Source organism: Dipodomys spectabilis, unplaced genomic scaffold (genome assembly GCF_019054845.1).
Source record: "Dipodomys spectabilis isolate Male_0828 unplaced genomic scaffold, ASM1905484v1 ptg000054l, whole genome shotgun sequence".
Classification (NCBI taxonomy): domain Eukaryota; kingdom Metazoa; phylum Chordata; class Mammalia; order Rodentia; family Heteromyidae; genus Dipodomys; species Dipodomys spectabilis.
In genome coordinates, this window is record NW_024870731.1 from 20,720,146 (window position 1) to 20,741,040 (window position 20,895).

At 41.9% G+C, this 20,895-nt stretch overlaps 1 protein-coding gene across 3 annotated transcripts in view; it reads left to right on the forward strand.

Annotated features, from left to right (window-relative positions):
* The window catches only part of Pxk (PX domain containing serine/threonine kinase like), an 82,363-nt gene that overhangs the window by 12,313 nt on the left and 49,155 nt on the right, over positions 1-20,895 (forward strand). The gene's annotated exons all lie outside the window — the stretch shown is intronic.

The window sequence follows — 20,895 nt, forward strand, 5'->3', positions numbered from 1 at the left end:
CATCAGTAATCCTACCTACTCAGGAGGCTTAGATCTGAGGATCCCAGCTCACAGCCAGTCTGGGCAGGAAAGTCTGTGAGACTCTTATCTCCAAGTAACCACCAAAAAACTAGAAATAATGCTATGGCTCAAAGTGGTAGAGATCTAGCTTTCACCAGAAAGATCTCAGGGACTGTGCTTAGGCCCTGAGTTCAAGTCCCATGACTGCCCCCCCCCCCAAAAAAAAAAAAAAGTAGAAAAAGTCAGTAGGGACTCCTTCAGCTTGATTTCCATCCATAATGTAAAACTTCTTTTCCAGCCCTGATCCAAAGAGAAAAGTTAACTTTATTTTTATCTTTTGTTTTCCCTGTCTTCCCAACTCATAGTAAAAGTGCTGATGGATACTAAAATGACCAAAATAACCCTCATCAAAGCAAAAGAGGGAACAACTGAATTTATCACTAGTAATATCAGGCTCCTACCTAAGCTCAGATATTCTCAATCCTTATTACATAGGATTCCTTAAAGTTTCATGTTTTAAATTATGTGTGTAGCACCCTAGCCTCTACCCCTGAACCAGGATAGAACACTAGGCCTTGGACATAACAGGCAAGTGCTCTATCACTGACTTGTTCTTCTATCCAGAAAACCAAATAACTTTCTAAAAATGTTGACTGTGTCCAAAGTGGGCAAAAACTTGGGACAACAGAGGCTAGAGTACTCCATCTTAGAATCAGAGGCTGATGATATTCCCTCTATTCAAAGAAATGGCTGCTTTTGTCTTTATTCTTATGTACTATTCATGGGGCTGCTCCTGGCTTCTGCGCCTGTGGATTATATGTGCTATGATATATTAAATCACAGGCATTTTATGTTGGTTATTTTCTTTTTTTTTTTTTTTTTTGTTGGTTATTTTCTTAGCAGGAAAAAAACTAACCACACTGGCCATTGGACTGGCTGCACTTAAATATGCTATCTCATCTAATATTCACAACCTCACTATTGGAAAGGTGTCATTTCGCATAGGAAGAAGCTGAGGTGCAGAGAGGTTAGAAAACTAGTAAGAGACTGTTGGCTTTTGTGTCTCTGGTTTGGAAAACCTCCGTGGGGCTTTGTGGCTATGGTAAGAAGGAGGACCAGCACCTTATAGCTAATCATCAGACAGTGACACAGCTCCTCCTCAGCTCTAGGACATCAAGTAGCCTGACTTAGAGGCAGACAAAAGGAGTAATTAGAAAAGATGACTCTAGAAGGGAACACTGCAACCCTCAGCTGGTATTCAGGTCAGTACTAGCTAAGAGTATGAGGGATGGGCTATCTTAACTACCAAAGCCCATAGAAAAATTATTGTGAACAGAGTGCAGTTTGAGTGTTCTCTTCTAGCTAGTTAAATAGGTAGTAGGTTGTACTGAATTATATACATTGCATCCATTTTTACAGTTGTAGGGCATGTTGAGGATTATTGAATGAGAAATTAAGGTTATATTTCATTTAAGCCTTTTTGAGGTTTTGCTTTCTGCTTTTTGCTTTGATATAAGTTGGAGTTTATGAGGTTCACATATATAATTTGCTTTGACATCCTTTGTAGAGCCTTTGACATCTTTGTACTATAGGCCACTATAAGGCTGTTTAAATACCATCATCAAAGGCCAGGTAACACCATAACCCTAGTGATTGGGAGGCTGAGGCAGGAGGATCATAACTTTGAGACCAATTGGCAACCGCAAGTCTCTGACTCAGGGGACAAAAGGTCATATCTATTTTGTAGTCATGCCTAAGTCAAAGGAGTTTGGAGCACTTCTTTGCAGTGTTTGTCCTGGCTGGAGCATCAGCTGTCTTTGAAGTCTGTAGGAAACCAGCTCTCCTGCTAGGAGGCAATCCCACAGAAAAGAACAAGGACTTCAAAGACTCTGAGAAGGGAGAAAGCATGCACCGTTGTCTCACTGCAGGGTTCAAAGTGCTTGTGATGTGTTTCTTTTCTGTTCTGTGAACAGAGCAAAAAGCAGGGAATTGTGTTGCAAAAATAAGCTGGCTTTGGGTATTGGGTACTTGTGGCTCTTATGTGTCATCCTAGCTACTCAGGAGACTGAGATCTAAGGATCACAGGTTAAAGGCAGCCTAGGGCAGAGAAGTCCTTGAGATTCTAACTTTAATCAAAAAGCTAGAACTAGAGGTGTAGCTCAAGTGGTAGAGTACCAAGAGAGTGGAAAAGCTGAGAACAATCTGAGTTCAAGCCTAAAAACTGTCACTTAAAAAAAAAAAAGCATGGACTGGGAAGGTGGCTCAGTGGTAGAGTGCTTGCCTTGCATGCCTGAGGCCCTGGGTTCGATTCCTCAGCACCACATAAGCAGGGGAAAAAAAAGCCGGAAGTGGCGCTGTGGCTCAAGTGATAGAGCGCTAGACTTGAGCTGAAGAGCTGAGGGACAGCGCCCAGGCCCAGAGTTCAGGCCCCACGACTGGACCCCTTCCCCCCCCCAAAAAAAAAAAAAAAAAAAGCTGGGAACTTTTGCTTTGCATAAAATAAAGCATACAGTTGCCTTTTACCAGTTTGGTTTTAAAATGAAATTTATTTCTTGTGAATGGAAAGGAGATGCACTTGGTTTCACTCACCCGCCAGAATTTTTTTTAAGATATTGGCGATTCTTCAGCTGCTCTTTTAATTCCTTAAGTTTTGTTTGGTGAACAGTTTGTGCACATTATTGAGCTGCACAGCAATGAGAGAACAAAGGTTCTACTGTTGAAAATCTGCAGTTCAAACAGTGATTAATAATGAATATTTAGCAGAGCGAGAAGTAATCATTAATTCTAAGTGAGCAGCTAGGCAGGTGGCCAGTGAGATGAGCAGAAAAGTCCCAAACGTGATTCTATAATGAGAATTTCTTCAGAAACCTACTGGTCTTGAGCAATGCTGCCTGCTCCCCGTGACCAGCTGTTGTGCTGTGCGACCCTGTGATTATATTCCTTTTTTTTGGTGCCTGTCCGAGGGCTCGAATTCGGGGCCTTGGTGCTATCCCTGACTTTTTGTTCAAAGCTAGTGTTCTACCACTTGAGCCACAGTTCCACTTGTGGCTTTTTGGTACTTAAAATTAGAGATAAGAGTCTCATAGACTTTTCTGCCTGGGCCGGCTTTAAACCATAATCCTCAGATTTCAGCCCCTTGAGTAGCTAAGATCTTTTCTTCCCTCTTCCCTCATTCTTCTTCGTCTTCTTCCTTTTTCTTTCTTCTTCTTGTCGGCCATGGGGCTTGAACCCAGGACCTGAGCACTGTCCCTGAGCTCTTCTGCTCAAGGCTAACACTCTACCACTTACCACAGCATCACTTCCAGGTTTTGGGTGGTTAATTGGAAACCAGAGTCTTATGGACTTTCTTGCCTGGGCTGGCTTTGAACCTCTACCCTCAGATCTCAATCTCCTGAATGGCCAGACTTACAGGTGTGAGCCACCAGCACCTGGCTGAGCATTAATTCTTATAGAAGGCTAAGTCTGAGTTTTCCTTTGCCATGACAAAATACCAGAGAAAATAAACTTGCAGCAGGAAAGATTTATTTTCAGTCAGTTTCAGCGGTTTTCAGTTCGTGGTCACTTGTCTTATGTGGCCTTATGTTGAGGCAAAACAGCATGGCAGGAGCACCTAGTAGAACAAAACTATTCACCCATGGTGGCCAGAGAACAGAAAGAAAAACAGAAAGAGTGTCCAGGTACAAGATATACGCTTCAAAGGCACACCCCCAATGATCTGTTTCCTCTGTACCCCTTCTCCTGGTAGCTTATTCAGCTGTAAACTCATCAGTAGATAAATCAGTTGATGAGGTTAGTACCCTCAGTGGCATTTCCAGAAGGAGACCAAGCCTTCAACACAAGAGCACTTCATATTCCCAACTGTAATACTGAGGCGTCAGAGATCTCATGGAGACTCTTTCTTTCCTTCCCTTCCTTCCTTCCTTCCTTCCTTCCTTCCTTCCTTCCTTCCTTCCTTCCTTTCTTTCTTTCTTTCTCTCTCGTTCTCTCGTTCTTTTTTTTTTTTTTGGGTCCGCTGTCCCTCAGCTCTTCAGCTCAAGGCTAGCGCTCTACCACTTGAGCCACAGCGCCACTTCTGGCTTTTTTTCTCTGCTTATATGGTGCTGAGGAATCGAACCCAGGGCCTCATGCATGGAAGGCAAGCGCTCTACCACTGAGCCACCTTCCCAGTCCCTCTCTTTCTTTTTCTTTTCCTGGGGCTTGAGCTCAGGGCCTGGGTATTGTCCCTGAGCTTCTTTTACTAAAGGGTAGCACTCTACCACTTGAGCTATAGCACCACTTCTGCCTTTTTCTGTTTATGTGGCACTGGGGAATTGAACCCAGGGCTTCAAGTATGCTAGGTGAGCATTCTACACTAAGCCACATTCCCACCCTAAGATTTTTTTTCCTTTTTTAAAAAAATCAATCGTGGGGCTTGAACTTTGGGCCTGGGTGCTGTCCCTCAGCTCTTCAGCTCAAGGTGAGTACTCTTATCACTTGAGCCATTTCTGGTTTTTGTGTGGTTTATTGGAGATAAGAGTCTCAGGGACTTTCCTGCTTGGGCTGGCTTGGAACTGTGATCCTCCTCCTCCTCTAAGCCTACTAAATAGCTAGGATTACAGGCATGAGTTACCGGCACCCAGCTCTGAAATTAAGAATAACATTTGATGACAGATATCAAATATACAACTTGGTGATTTTATTTCTCCCAGCATAGACCAATATTTGATACTAACACATACCTTTTTCTAGGATAGCATTTTTTGTTTGTTTGCCAGTCCTGGGGCTTGAACTAGGCACTGTCCCTGGGATTCTTTTGCGCAACAATAGCACTCTACCTTTTGAGCCACAGTGCCACTTCCAGCTTTTTCTGTTTATTTGGTACTGAGGAATTGAACTCAGGGTTTCATGAATGCTAGGCAAGCACTGTACCACCAAGCCACATTCCCAGCCTGGTAGCATTTTGTTGTAGGTGGGTCACTAGAGAAAATGTCTTATACCAGGGGTGCCAAAGGCCACAATGAAGATATTAAGTAAAAAAGTAGGAGCCTTGGTCTGTAGGTCTGGTTGAACATACAAGTTTTGCAGATGGATGGACACCAAGCATTTAAAAGATCAAGGATTTGCCTGACAAATTCAAAGAGGTGCCATCCTGGGTTTCTCCCTGTAGAAATGCCTGGTTGCCTTTATCTTCCAATTTTTGAAAAGACAGGCTAATCTGGTGGTATACATTATCCCTCAAGTTTTTTTTTTTTTTTTTGCCACTTTTAACTGTGGACCAGGAGTGAGAATTGTAGCTGTTTTGCCAGAGATATCCGTCTGAATGAGAGACTTGAGAGTTGACTACTCGTGCCTTGAGAAAAGAACTCAGAGGAAAGGACATGCAATGCATCAGAAGGTAGATGTAAAGACTATGAACTGGGAAAGAAGTGTAACAAGCCATCTGAGGGCTCACCATATCTTTGCAAATGGAGTACCAGACCCTCCCACTGCTTAGCAGGAAAGGCAGTGAATGCATATATAACGCGGTGGCAGGGTCATTTGCCATTCAGAATTTCCACTCCATGGTTGTCTTGCCTTAAATAACACATATCCTGTTAGTCCTCCTCCCAAGACATTTCAGTACTTTACCATTGACCATTAAAATTGTTTATAGAAAAAAAATACCATTTGACTCTACCGAACTATAGGTGACTACGCTTCTTCCTTCCCAAGGGTGCTATGCACTCAGTCTTAAAATACCTGTCAGCAAGTATTTGCTGTACTTTTCTTGGCCTCACAGTGTAATGGATGTTATCTGGAACATGATGTAGTGTGTGATCCTAGTTCTTGAAGAACTTAATCCATTTGGAGTAATCTGTTTCTTCCAAACATGGTATAAAAAAAGCAGTAACAGGATTGGAAAGGTGGCTCAGTGGTAGAGTGCTTGCCTTGCATGCATGAGGCCTTGGGTTTGATTCCTCAGCACCACATAAGCAGAAAAAGCCAAAAGTGATGCTGTGCCTCAAGTGGTAGAGTTCTAGCCTTGAGCTGAAGAGCTGAGGGACAACGCCCAGACCCAGAGTTCAGGCCCCACAACTGACAAAAATTAAAAAAAAAAAAAAAAAATAGCAGTAACATATTTTAAAAGCTCAGCTTCCCAGATTTTGAATAAGTATAACAGCAAAGAGTTTGTCTAAGACAAGGATAATTATAAAATCTAACAAGGCTCACATCTGTAATCCTTGCTACTCAGGAGGCTGAAATCTGAGAATTGCAGTTTGAAGCCAGTTGAGGCAGAAAAGTCCATGAGACTCTTACCTCCAGTTAACCACCAAAAAACACCCCCCCAGAAGTAGAGATGTAGCTCAAGTAGTAGAGCATTCATTGAGTGAAAAAGCCAAGCAAGAGTGTGAGGCCCTGAGTTCAAGCCCCACTTACAGCAAGCACTTCCCTGTCCCCAAAATTTATTTAAATAACTAAAAAATCTGATACAGGCTTGAATTAAAAAAAAAAAAAAAAGATTAGGTCAGTGTGATCTGGAAGTAGGAGAATATGGAAGCCAGACTAGGGAGTTTGGATTTATTTTTTAGCCAGTGGGAGCCATGGAAGGTTCTAGAGCAAACAGGTGGATCCCTGGCAAAGTCACTTGTTTGTAGTGAAAGTGCCAGTTGAAAAGTAGATCTGGGGGAGTGAATCCAGAGTAGTATGGCTGGAATCAAACAAGCCTGCCTTTTTTCCTAAATAAGGCATGTAGCTTTAAAAGACTCAGTTTTCCTGGCTGTAAAATGAGATCAGTGGTTCTTCCTTCCTTACCTCAAAGACCACAGGAAGATGCTGTGAGTGGTGATGCAGTGTCACTGTGAGCTGATTTTGAGACTCGGTTTAAGTACAGAGTATACCCAAGAAGACAGAAGAGCTGAACCCCAAGGAAGAGGCAGGGAAGGAAGGGGTGAGGGGCAAAGGAAACTGTCAAATTGGGTGGGTGCTCAGTTCACCTGTTTCCTTCCCTTCATGCAAGGTGTTTATTTTTGTGGTGTAGAGGTATATCCGGTTTCTTTAAGTATTTCAGAAAGTGGTTCTCACCCTGCTGTATATTAGAATTACCTAGTGGGGTCTATTAAGCCCTACTAAGGCTTGTGCCAACACAGAGAAATTAAATCAGGATCCTAGGAGGTAGAGGGATTTTTAAAAGTTCTCTTGGTGATTGTAGCATGCAGCTGAGTTATGACGTCCATTTTAGTGGTATAGGTGGAAGCAGCTTCCCCTGTCTTTCTGTACTTTTTGAATCTCAGAGAAAATCTAGAGTGCCAAAAGGAAAGAGAATTATGCGGACTTGAAGGCTTGCTTAAGCCTTGGCTTAGTTCCCTTAATACCTTTCTTTCAGTGGCGTTTGTAGTCCCATTGAAGTAACTTTAGGTCAGACACATTCAAAATAAAGCTTTCCTAAAACTTTCTCAGACAAAAAGCACCTTTGAGCTCCAACCACTGTGGAGTGAAATCTTAACTACTCTTTGAAACCTCAGAAAACACAAAATGCCCACGGGGATGCTTACTTGAAAATGTGGTGGAAGCATTTGTCAACATTTGTTTAAATGACAGCCTACCTTTGTACCCTCAGTCCAGAGTTGACAGGGCTGCACTTTAGGGGTGTTCTGGCAGGGTTGTATGCAGTACTGTGGGCCTTTCAGCTGCGGAAAGAACCTGGCCCTAGAGCTTCCTTGGGTCACAGTGGGTCACCAGCCATGTCTGGCTGCTTGGAGTACAAAGGAGTCAGCAGAACTTGGACTCCAGTTCCCAGTCAGCTGCTTCCTAGCTGTGCCACTTACAGAGATCACCCTCTTGGGTGGCTGCCTGGAAGGACTGAATGAGAAGTTTTAGCTTAGAGGCTTTGGAAAGTTAGTGTGCATTTTATTATTTTCTTTTCTCATATTAACCTGGTCCTAGTACATGTCCAATTTGAAAAAAAGCATCAGACTACAATGATTTGCCAAAATGTCCACATGTTTAGACTACCCTGGCATGCCAAGACAAAGGATGTGGGACTGGGAGGAGCAGGAGGAAGAGAATTCTTTGAGGAAGTGACAGCAGATGGCAGGGCTACTGGTAGCGTAAATCCTCTGACTCAGAGCAGCTCTCCAGGCAGAGCCCTTCATCCCTTTCCATGCCTTTGGCCCTTCGTGGTTTAGTGTCCTTTTATATGCATCATTGGTTCTGTTCCACATCCAAGGGTGGGAAGGATGGGTATGATTCAATGGAGGCTTCTTGGCTGTGGACAGCTTGGAGCGGAGTCCTGACGTTGAATGCTGGTTTTTACTGGTCTCCAGGGCCCTCTCTCTGTTTCATAGGAACTTCACTGCTTGCAAGTGGTAGGCAGCTGTGCTCTTTTCTTTAGTTTACTACAGTGGGAATTTGAGGTGAAAGTATTGATAGCATCAATGATGGCTTAAATATAGAGCATCTACCTAAGCAAGCATGAGGCTCTAAATTTAACCCCAGTACTGCCAAAAAGTAAAATTAAAATTAAAAACTGCAATGTCCAAGATGTAATATTAAGAAATCGAAAATGAAATGTTTAAAATTTTTACTTTATTACATAAAGGTGATGTACAGAGAGATTACAGTTCCATGAATCAGGTAATGAGTACATTGCCTTTCATATATTGTCTTCCCTTCCCTCACTCTGTCCCAGTCCTTCCCTCCTTCCCCCTCCCCCCCGATCGTTCACTTTGTCAGTGTCCAGTGAGCTCCACTGCTGCACTTTTTAACCCTTTTACCCTTCCCCCACCTTCCCAAAGCTATACATATGAAAAACCATACATAACGAAGACAGATTCTACAAACAAAAAACATAAGTCTCAAAAAGTTTCAAAGTTTGTAGGTAGCAACAATAGAATAAAATATTCCTTGCAGCAACACTCAAAAATTAGTCTACAGTAAACCAGTAAATCATCTAAAATTACCCATCACAGGATTTCCAGCCAAATAAATGGTCCTTAATGATCTGATTTCCTTTTGTGCATACTAGATAGTCGAGTAAGTAGAGAAAAGGAGATGAATAAAAACAAAGAAGTTTAAAAAAATAGGAAAAAAAGACATTCTAAAATGAAATGTTTTTATAATTTATGGTCTAACGCTCAATTAAAGGAGAATAAAGTATTTCTAGGCAAAATCACCTTAATCTTGTTTTGCATTATTTTTTTCTGCATCTGTAACTACAGAGCAGATAGATTTGAGGGCTACATTGGAGTGTTTTTGTTTTTAATTCTTATGGGGGCTGGGAATGTGGCTTAGTGGTAAAGTACTTGCTTAGCGTGCATGAAGCCCTGGGTTCAATTCCTCAGTACCACAGAAAAAGTTGAAGTGGTGCTATGGCTCAAGTGGTAGAGTGCTATCCTTGAGCAAAAGAAGCTCAGAGACAGTGCCCAGGACCTTAAGCCCCACGGCTAGCCAAAAGAAGAAAAGAAAAGAAAAAAGAAATTCTTACAGGTTTAATTTAGTTCTTTACCAAATATATCTAGTCAAGTTTGGTTTTGATCTCTTTACATTTGTGTGAGTGTGAGTGTGTGAGTTTAAGAGAGAGAGACAGAGACAGAGAATTTGTGCATGTCACCAGTACTGGGGCTTGAACTGAGGGTCTCATGTTCTTGCTTAGCTTTTCACTCATGGCTGGTGCTCTACCACGTGAGCCATACCTCTACTTTTGGCTTTTTACTGGTTAATTGGAGATAAGAGTCTCATAGATTTGTCTTCCCATCAGGCTTCAAACTGTGATCCAAATCTCAGCTTTCTGAGTAGTTAGGGTTACAGATGTGAGCCACCAGCACCCACTTTTTAAAAAATGTTTATTGGACCTTTATTCATAGATGCTGAAATTTGAAGCGATCGTATATTCATAAGTACAAAATTATACAGTGATATAAAACCATATAAATGGATATGGGGCAATCTTAAATGCACATTGCTAGTGAAAGAAGCCAATATGAAAGAGCTTCATATTATGTGATTCCAGTTTCATTCTTGGGAAGACAGAACTATGGAGACTGTATGAACACCAGTGGTTGCTAGAGATTATAGATGGACAATGCTATTGTATGGGGGTACCAGAGGGCTATGGCCAGTGGCAGATAATGTAACTCCCAATACTATCCTGCCTCCAGGGACTGTTGGGATGGCTTGTGGTACTTATTTTGACATTTAGATGGTTCTTTGTTGTTGGATCTGTCCTGAGCTAATGTCCTAAATAAGCACTAGATGTTTAGTGGCATCCCTGACCTCAATCCTTGAGTTCAGTGTTCTTCCATGACCAACAAAACTGTTTCCAGGCAGAGCCTAATATCTTCTGGGAGCAGAATTGCCCCTTTTTGAGATTACTGATCTAAACATAAGATAACTTGCCAGAAATGTTAATTAAGAGGTCACAGCTGATATCAGGACCCAAGCACTACCTTGTAGCTACTTTCCTTTCTTTCCCAAACATTGTTTCAGCTGTTTTATAGGCAATTGTATGTTAAAATCATAGCCAGGCACCTGTGTACATGCCTATAATCCTAGCTATCCAGGAGGCTGAGAATCTTGGTTTGAAGCAAGCCTGGGCAGGAAAGTCTGTGAGACTCTTTTCTCCAGTTAACCAGCAAAAAGCCAAAAGTGGAAGTATGGCTCAAGTGGTAGACTCCCAGCCTTGAGTGTCCTTCTCAGCACCTTTTTTTTTGTAGACAAGATCTTCCTTCCTATGTTGCCCATACTGGCCTTGAAGTTGCTGATCCTCTGATAGGAGGATCCCAAGTGTTAGGATTCTAGTTGAGCTGCACCATAGTTGTGCAGACCACACCTTTTTTGGTCTGTTGTATCCCCAGCAGGAGCAGAGTGCAGAAGGTACTTGATCTATGTTTATAATTGTTAGGAACATCTTTGTAAAACACATGTGTAAACTTAGAAGTATGTAAAGCAGCCCAGTGAATGCTTATGTAACACCTTCCAGCTGCCCAGTGTAGAGCTGGAATTTAAAAAGCTAATATTTTTGATAACTGAAGCAACAGACACTCCAAGTGGTATTTTTAGATTTAACATTTCCCCTTAGTTGAGAGACACAAAATGTATCTTACGTGTAGTTGCTTAGATTCACTTAACTATGTCAGTTTAGATCTCTGCTATTAAAATGTAGAAGGCTAGAAAATTTGGCACTAAAAGAACACAAAAAGGGAAAATCTTCAAAGCTAAAGCACTGAACACATCCTTTCACTGAATTAAGTCCATTGGATTAACTAATTCCACTGAAATAACTAAATAGGTTATTTAGAAAACTAAGCAAAAGAAGCATTGCTAGCTTGTTACGGATTTAAAAATTGACCTTATTACACTATCATTCATTATCATTCTGTTTATTTAGCAACGGTTGATAAAACTCACATAAGCAGAAATTTCTGCTTCCTCTGAAATATACTAAGGATGGTACATTCAACATCCTCTTAAAAGCCAGGTGTTGTGATTCATACCTGTAATCCTGGTACTGAAAGGCTGAGGATGAAGGATTGCAAATTTTAGGCCAGCCAAAGCTATACCTCATTCCCTCAAATGTAAGACTGTCATATGTTTTTAGCTTTTTGACTTTATGTATTGAGAAGAAAAATTGTATTAGCATATTGCTTAAGATTCATAATGCATGAATCAGTCATGAAATAATGTATTTTTTTTCCTGCCAGTCCTGGGGCTCGAACTCAGGGCCTGGGCACTGTCCCTGAGTTTCTTCTTGCTCAAGGCTAGCACTCTACCACTTGAGCCACAGTGCCACTTGTCTCTTTTTCTGTTTGTGTGGTACTGATCGTTATGCATGTTAGGCAAGCACTCTACCACTAAGCCACATTCCCAGCCCATGAAATAGGTGTTTTATAACTCCATCTGAAACCAGCAAAGTAGAGTTCCAGGTACATTGTTGATTCATTCATAATAACTGAGTGGACAGTGGATTATTTTTAATTTTTTTTCTGTTTTAGGAGGCAGAGTCTTATCATATAGCCTTGGCTGGCCTCAACTTTGCCATCCTTCATCCTCAGCCTTTCAGTACTAGGATTACAGGTATGAATCACGACACCTGGCTTTTGAGAGGATGTTGAATGTACCATCCTTAATATATTCTGGAGGAAGCAGGAATTTCTGCTTATGTGAATTTTATCAACCGTTGCTAATAAACAATGATAATGAATGATAGTGTAATAAGGTCAGTTTCTAAATCCATAACAAGCTAGCTAGCAATGGTTCTTTTGCTTAGTTTTCTAAATAGCCTATTTAGTTATTTCAGTTGAGTTAGTAAATCCAGTGGGATTAATTCAGAGATAGGATGTGTTCAATACTGTGGCGATAAAGCATTTATTGAGAAAAAGACTATTGAGTAATGACTACAGCATAACCATCTAGAGTTAGTGAAAATTCTGATATGTTACCATTCTTTATATGATTTAATCCATAGCTTTGCCACAACTTCTGTGTACATGAGCAGGAGGCTGAGCTAAGTCTGTTACCTGGGTAGGCTATAGAGCATCCATTTCCTACGTTTCTTTTTCTTGAGATACTGATTCAACAGATCTATTGTAAGGCCTGAGAATTCTCCCCAGCTCCTTATTCCATGCTGGAGTTGAACATAGGCCCTTTGTACATACTAGGCAAATACTCTACCCTTAAGTTGAGTCCTTGTAGCTCCCCTCTTCCCCCTCCCTTCTCCTCCCCCCCCTCCCGCTTTTTTTCTTTTAGACAGGATTTCGCTAAGTTGTCCAGACTGGTGTTCAATTTGCAATCACTTTTCTCCTCAGTGCTAGGATTACAAGTATGAACTACTACCCATGGCCCTTGCTTATTTTTTAAATTAATTTTTTTTGTTTGAGATAATTGTAGATTCATATGCAGTTGCAAGAAATAATGAAGAGAGGTAGTGTATACTCTTTACTAAATTTCCTCCAAAGTAACATTTTGCAAAGTTTCTTTGCAAAATGTTTGTTTGATCACATGATTGTGATCAAGATAGAAAACATTTCTATTAGTACAAACATCCCTTACTTTGCCCTTCTGTAGCTACATCCACTTCTCTCCCCCACAAAGCCCTCTTACAGTATTTACTTCTGGCAACCACTCATCTATTCTCCATCTTTATTTTTTATTTTTTATTGTTTTGGTCATGGGGCTTGAACTCTGGGCCTGGGACTTGAGCTCTTCAGCTCAAGGCAAGCACTCTACCACTTGAGCCACAGCGCCACTTCCGGTTTTCTGGTGGTTCATTGGAGATAAGAGTCTCATGGACTTTCCTGCCCGAGCTAGCTTTGAACCGTGATCCTCAGATCTCAACCTCCCGAGTAGCTAGGATTACAGGCATGAGCCACCAGTGCTCGGCTTTTTTCTCCATCTTTATAATTTTGTTGTTTCAAAAATGTTGTATAAATGGAGTCATCTAATATATAGCCTTTTGGGATTGACTTTTATTTTACTTTTTGGTGCTAATCCTGGGGCTTGAACTCAGGGCCTAAGCACTGTTCCTGAGCTTTTTTTGTTCAAGGCTAGTATCTACCACTTGAGCTACAGCTCCACTTCTGGCTGTTTTTTGGTGCTTAATTGGAGATAAGCGTCTCCCAGATGTTCTTGCCTTTACAGGCTTCAAACCTTGATCCTCAGATCTCAGCCTCCTGAGTAGCTAGGACTACAGGTGTGAGTCACCAGCGCTGAGCTGAGATTGAGTTTTTTACTCAGTGTAATTTTTAGCAGTGATATATACCAAATTCCATTCCTTTTTGTTTGTTTTTGTTTTCAAAGTAGTATCCCATGGTGTGGATAGAGCTGAATTTAACCAATTACCTAATTGAAAGACATCTCTGTGTTTCTTCCATTTGGGGGCTGTTAGTAACAAAGCTGCTGTGAATATTAATATGCAACTTTTTTTTTGGTCGGTTGAGGGGCTTGAACTCTGGCCCTGTGCACTATCCCTCAGCTCTTTAGCTCAGGGCAAGCACTTGAGCCACTTGAGTCACAGTACCACTTCCAGTTTTCTAGTGGCTTATTGGAGATAAGAGTCTCCAGGAGTTTCCTGACTGGGCTGGCTTTGAAATGTAATCCTCAGATCTCAGCCTCCTGAGTAGCTAGGATTACAGGCGTGAGCCACCAACGCCCAGCCCAACATTTTTTTTCCCATGAATGTAAGTTTTCATTTTTTTTTGGATAAATGTCCTCTAGGAGTACAGTTGCTGGGATTTATGGTAGTTACATTTTTAAAAAACTGTTAAACCAGGGCTAGGAAGATAGCTCGGTGGTAGAGCGCTTGCCTTGAATGCTCGAGGCCCTGAGTTCGATTCCTCAGCACCACATAAGCAGAAATAAAAGCCAAAGTGGCGCTGTGGCTCAAGTGGTAGAGTGCTAACCTTGAGCTGAAGAGCTGAGGGACAGTGCCCAGGCCCAGAGTTCAGGCCCCACGACCAGACCCCCCCACAAAAAAAAAAAAAAAAAAAAACACCTGTTAAACCAGATGTTGTGGCTCATGCCTGTAATCCCATACACTCAGGAGGTGGAGACTGGGAAGATTGTAGTTTGAGACCAGCCTGGGTGGAGTTAGGAAGAACCCATCGCCATCAATAAGTCAGATGTGGTGGCATGCACTTATGATCCAGCTAAAATGGAGGTGTACATAGGAGGATTGTTATTGGAGGCCAGCCCCAGGCAAAAACATGAGATCCTATTTGAAAAATAACTGAAGCAAAAAAAGGACTGAGGGTATAGATCAAGTGGCAGAGTACCTGCCTAACAAGCACAAGGCTCTGAGCCTCCCAAAGGAAAAAGAAACTTCTAAGCTGTTTAAGAGTGGCTATTCCATTTTACATCCCCATCAGATATGAGTGATCCAGATTCTCTGTCCTAGCTAGCATTTGGTGTTATTGCTGCTTTTTGTTTCGGCCATCTTAATGGGTATATAATGAAACCTCATTTGGACCTCAATTTACATTTCCCTGGTGGCTGGTAATGTAGAACAAATTTCCTGTGCTCATTTGCCACCTGTATATTATCTTCAGTGAAATGTCTGCCCCTAACTCTTGTCTATTTTCTAAATGGATTTTTCCCTTTTTAATTGTTGAACTTGTTTTTCTGTAGAACAAATATGCTGTGTGGTGTGTGTGTAACTTGTTTTTCTGTAGAACAAATACTCTGTGTGGTGTGTGTGTGTGTGTGTGTGTGTGTGGTGTGTGTGTAACTTGTTTTTCTGTAGAACAAATACTCTGTGTGGTGTGTGTGTGTGTGTGTGTGTGTGTGTGTGTGTGTGTGTGTGTGTTTGTGTGTGTGTGTGTGTGTGTGTGTGTGTGTTGGTTGGTCCTAGGTCTTGAACAAAGGGCTTGGGCACTGGCCTTGAGCTTTATTGCTAGCACCCTACCACTTGAGCCACAGTACCACTTCTGGGTTTTTGGTGGTTAACTGGTGATAAGAGGCCTATTACCTAGCTATTCAGGTAGCTGATAATCTGAGGAGCACGGTTCAAAGTCAGCCTGGGCAGGAAAATCAGTGAGACTCTTATCTCCAGTTAACCACCAGAAAACCAGAAGTGACGCTGTGGCTCAAGTGGTAGAGCATTTGCCTTTGAGCTGAAGAGCTCAGAGTCAGTGCCCAGGCCCAGAGTTCAAACCCTATGACCGACAAAAAAAAAAAAGGGAAAAAAAAGTTTCATGGTGTTCCTGCCCAAGCTGGCTTCAAACCACAATAATCAGATCATGGCCTCCTAAGCAGCTAGGATTACTAGTGTAAGCCACCAGCACCTGGCAGAACAAAATGTTTTTAACTTTAATCTTTATTTAGAACTTTCTTTAATCAGTGTTTTGTAGTTTTCAACATAGAACCTATATGACTTAAATCTATTTTTTCAGAGTAATTATTATATTGTATCTTTATTTCAGTGTCTAGTGCTCCTTTCTAGTACTATACAGGTACACTACTGATATTTGTGTGCCTGTAGCGTTCTGTGGATCCAAGACTGGCCTGGAACTCAATTATTCTTTTTTAGTCTCCTTGATTACTGGGATCAGAGGCATCAGCATGCCCAGTTTGAATTCAGTTTTTTCATATTTACAGTCAACTTAGCTCTTTTATATAGATGTTATGTGATGTTTCATGTTTTTTAAGGAAGTCATCCTCAAAAACTTGAGGTTGGTTAATTTCTTCATGGCATACCTCTATCCTATTGCTGTCTGTGGTCTGAATGAAATCCAGTTTCATTCCTGATACTGTAGTTATTTTTGTGTGCCAGCATCAGGACTTAAATTCAGGTAGGTCCTTATTCTCTCACTCGGCTTTTTAGCTCTCAGCTGGTGCTTTTGATCCAGCTCCAGGTCAGCTTTTTTGCTGGCTAATTGGAGAAGCTGGAGGACTTTTCTGCTTGGCTGGTTTCAAATCTCAATTTTTGGGATCTCAGCCTCTTGAGTAGCTAGAATTATAGATGTGAGCAACAAAGTGTGAACCATCTGCTATAATTCTCATCTTATCTCTTTCTACTTTGTTAACAAGTTTAAGGTTTGTTGATGTGTGCGTTTGTGTGTGTGTGTTCACGCACGTGTGCGTGTACTCATGTGCACATGCATATGTGTGCATGTTTTGGTCCTAGAGCTTGAACTCAGTAGTAGAGCACTTGCCTAGCATGTATGAAAACCAAGCATCAGAAAGAATTAAAAACAAAACAAAAAATAACAACAGTTTTTCATTGTATTGGTTTTCTATTTTCAGTTTTATTGGTTTCTGCTCTTATTTGTGTTGCCTTCTTTCCTGATGCTTGCTTCAGGTTTATTATGCTCTTTTAGGCACTTGAATTATCTTAGATTATTGATTTGGTACTTTTCTTTTTTTCTTGTATAAGCTCTAGCATTTCAGGACTGGGAGTGTGGCTCAAGTGGCAGAGCACTACCAGCTGTGAGCTAAAAAGCTGAGCTACAGCTCAAGGCCCTTGAGTTCAAGCAGGAGTACTGGCACACATGTGCACATGTGTGTGTGTGTGTGTGTGTGTGTGTACGTGCACACACACACACACACACACACACAGTAAACATCTAAATTTCCCTCTAAAGCCAGACAGTGGTGGCTCATGCCTGTAATCCTAGCTACTCAGGAGGCTGAGATCTAAGGATTGTGGTTCAAAGGTAGCGAGGGCAGGAAAGTCCACCTGAGACTCTTTTTTTTTTTTTTTTGGGTCCGGTCGTGGGGTCTGAACTCTGGGCCTGGGCGCTGTCCCTCAGCTCTTCAGCTCAAGGCTAGGGCTCTACCACTTGAGCCACAGCACCACTCCGGCTTTTTTCTTTTTGCTTATGTGGTGCTGAGGAATCGGACCCAGGGCCTCATGCATGCAAGGCAAGCGCTCTAACACTGAGCCACCTTCCCAGCCCCCACCTGAGACTCTTATCTTCAGTTAACTACTCAAAAACTGGAAGTGGAGCTGTAGCTCAAAGTGGTAGAGTGCTAGCCTTGAGCAAAAGGGCTCAGGGGAAGATGGCTCAGTGGTAGAGTGCTTGCCTTGCATGCCTGAGGCCCTGGGTTCGATTCCTCAGCACCACATAAGCAAAAAGAAAAAAGCCGGAAGTGGCGCTGTGGCTCAAGTGGTAGAGCGCTAGCCTTGAGCTGAAGAGCTGAGGGACAGCGCCCAGGCCCAGAGTTCAGGCCCCACGACCGGACCCAAAAAAAAAAAAAAAAAAAAAAAAGGGCTCAGGGACAGCGCCCAGGCCCTGAGTTCAAGCCCCACAACCAAATAAATAAATAAAAATAAATAAATTTCCCTTTAAGAACTACATAAGGTGTATCTTGCAGATTTTATATGTTATGGTAGGGGAGAGAAAGTTTCATTTACTCTCTTTTATCATTTCCAGCCAGGTCTGAAGTCAAAACTGACAAAGGTTAACAAAGAAAAGCATACCAACTTTGTTCAGTCAAGATTTTTTTTTTTTTATTGTGAAAATACTGTACAGAGGGGTTACAATTACATGGGCAAGATAGTGAGTACATTTCTTATCAAGCATTTTAGCCTCCTCCTTTGTTTACCCTTCCCATCCCTTCCCATCCTCCCTCCCCCCCCTCAGTCAAGATTTTATGAGTCTTCAGAAATTAAGATCCAGGGGCTGGAAAGATAGCTCAGTGGTAGAGCACTTGCCTTGCATGCCAGAGGCCCTGGGTTCGATTCCTCAGCACCACATAAGAAAAAAACCGGAAGTGGCACTGTGGCTCTAGTGGTAGAGCGCTAGCCTTGAGCTGAAGAGCTTAGGGACAGCGCCCAGGCCCAAAGTTCAGGCCCTACGACCAGACCAAAAAAAAAAAAGAAATTAAGATCCAGCAAAGGACTGGTGGCTCATGCCTGTAGCTACTCAGGGCTGAGATCTGAGGATTGCAGATCAAAGCCACTATGGCTTGGAAAGTCCAGGAGACTCTTATCTCTAATTAACCACCAAAAAGCTAGAAATAGAACTGTGGCTTAAGTGGTAGAGCACCAGTTCTTGAGCAAAAACCCTAAGGGACAGTACCCAGGCCCTGAGTTCAAGCCCCAGTCCTGGCACAAAAAGGAAAAGGAAAGAAATTAAGATTCCAACAGTTGGCAAGCTGCCTACTTTTATACTTAATTTCAGTGAAATAAAATCACACTTAGAAATGTGATTGTTAAAAAGATAACATGGGAAACCTGTAAGACTTGTCTGTTCACATTCTTCTTGGCTTCTCTGTAAGCAGGACCTTCTCACTTCCTGGTTTTTTGAGATACCATCTCACTATGTACTCCAGGATGGCCTTTATCTCTTCATGGTCCTTCTTCATCCTCTTAAGTGCTAGAATTCCATCATCCTCCACAGCCAGGACTCTTTCTGAAATGACTCTTCTACAGACAAGGTACATCAAAAAATTTCTTTATGGCCTCAGAGAAAGGAGGAAGAAGGACGGACTAGTATTGTTTGTAGGTTTAATTTGGAGGCCAGGGATTCCAGTTCCTTATTTTTTTTTTTTGGTCTGTCCTGGGGCCTGAACTCTGGGCCTGGGCACTGTCCCTCAGCTCTTCAGCTCAAGGCTAGCCTAGCGCTCTACCACTTGAGCTACAGCACCACTTCTGGCCTTTTCTGTTTATGTGATGCTGAGGAATCGAACCCAGGGCCTTATGCATGCGAGGCAAACACTACTACTGAGCCACCTTCCCAGCTCCGGATTCCAGTTCCTTAGAGAAGATAAATTCTAGGTTCTGTACCCTACCTTGAGGGAAAAAGGAGGGCAAGGAAGAAAGGCAGCGAGCAGGAAAAGGTCAAGGTATTTAGCATGCCAAGGCACTTCATACTTTTTTCCCCCAGTACCATGGTTTTTCTTTTCTTTTTTGCATTAATCGAGTTTGAGGGTCTCACGACTTAAGCCATGTCCCAGCCTTTTTTGCTTCAGTTATTTTTTGAATAGTCTTGTGTTTTTTTTTGTTTTTTTTTTTTTTTTTTTTTTTTTGCCAGTCATGGGGCCTGAACTCTGGGCCTGGGCGCTGTCCCTCAGCTCTTCAGCTCAGGCTAGCACTCTACCACTTGAGCCACAGCGCCACTTCTGGCTTTTTCTGCTTATGTGGTACTTAGGAATCGAACCCAGGGCCTCATGCATGCAAGGCAAGCACTCTACCACTGAGCCACCTTCCCAGCCCCTAGTCTTGTGTTTTTTTTTGTTGTTGTTGTTTTTGCCAAGGACAGCTTGGATTGCAATCCTGTTTAAACCTCTCATCTAGCTGGGATGACAGGCATGTCCCACCATGTCCATTCCAGTTTTATTGGTTGAGGTGGAATCTTGCTAACTTTTTTGCTTAGCTTGCCAACAAACCATGATACCTGATCTTTGCCCTTAAGTAGTTGGGTTTGTAAGCATGAGACACCATTCATGGAATCTGTCTGTCTCTCTCTATTTTTTTCTTCTTGTGATATCCTCTTTGACCCGTGGGTACTCATTTATATTTTTAGTATGGGGTTTAATTTCAGACTTTTAAGCTTGGTGCTCTACCACTTGAACCACACTTCCAGCTCTGCTTTAAAATTTTTAAAAAATTGTTATTATAAAAGGTGATGTACAGAGTTAATGAGTACATTTTTTTTGGACACTGTTACCCCTTCCTTTGCTCTCTCCATTTTTCCCTCCTATTCCCACCCACAAGTTGTATAGTTCACTTTCAACATAATGTCTAGTCCACTGATGCATTTGTTCACCCTTTGTCCCTCTATTTCTGTGCACTCCCTTACCCTCCTCCCAAAGACATAAACAAGACAAAAAGAAAAGAAAACAAAAACAACTGAAAAAACCCTCTCATTTCCATTTCCTGGAGTTCATTTCGATAAATAGTATTTTATATGATCAGAGGCACATAGGCATTGTGCCTCTGTGTTCCACCCCTAAGAATATCCTCCTTTAATCTCACTGTATGTGAGTGCTTCGAGCCCTGCATAAATTTATCATGTCCTGGGGTATTTTAGATCTAGCTTCTGCATATGAGAGAAAACATTTGTGTCTTCTAGCTCTGCTTTTCTGGAGATGGACCTAAAGCCATGATTTTCTAGATGTCAGCCTCCTGAGTAGATCAGATTATAGAGATGAACTACCAGCACTTGGCTTGATCCATAGATTATTTGGAAATATGTGCTATTTTTTTTGGTTATTCTGTCAATTGCTGAATAAAGGACATTGAAATATTAACTATACTTTTGGATTCTCGTTTTCTTCTTTCAGTTTTACCTGTTTTTGCTTCCTATATTTTGTAGTTCTGTGTTGTGGTGGTGGTGATGGTGGTGGTGGTAGGTGAGTGTGTTGTGTTGTTTTGTTTATAGTTCTGGGGATCAGAGCTTGCCAGGGAAGCTCTCGACCAGCCCCTACATTTATATTGTGTGGTGCATACACATAAAGGATTGATACACTTTTCTGGTAGATTATGCTTCTGTCTTTATG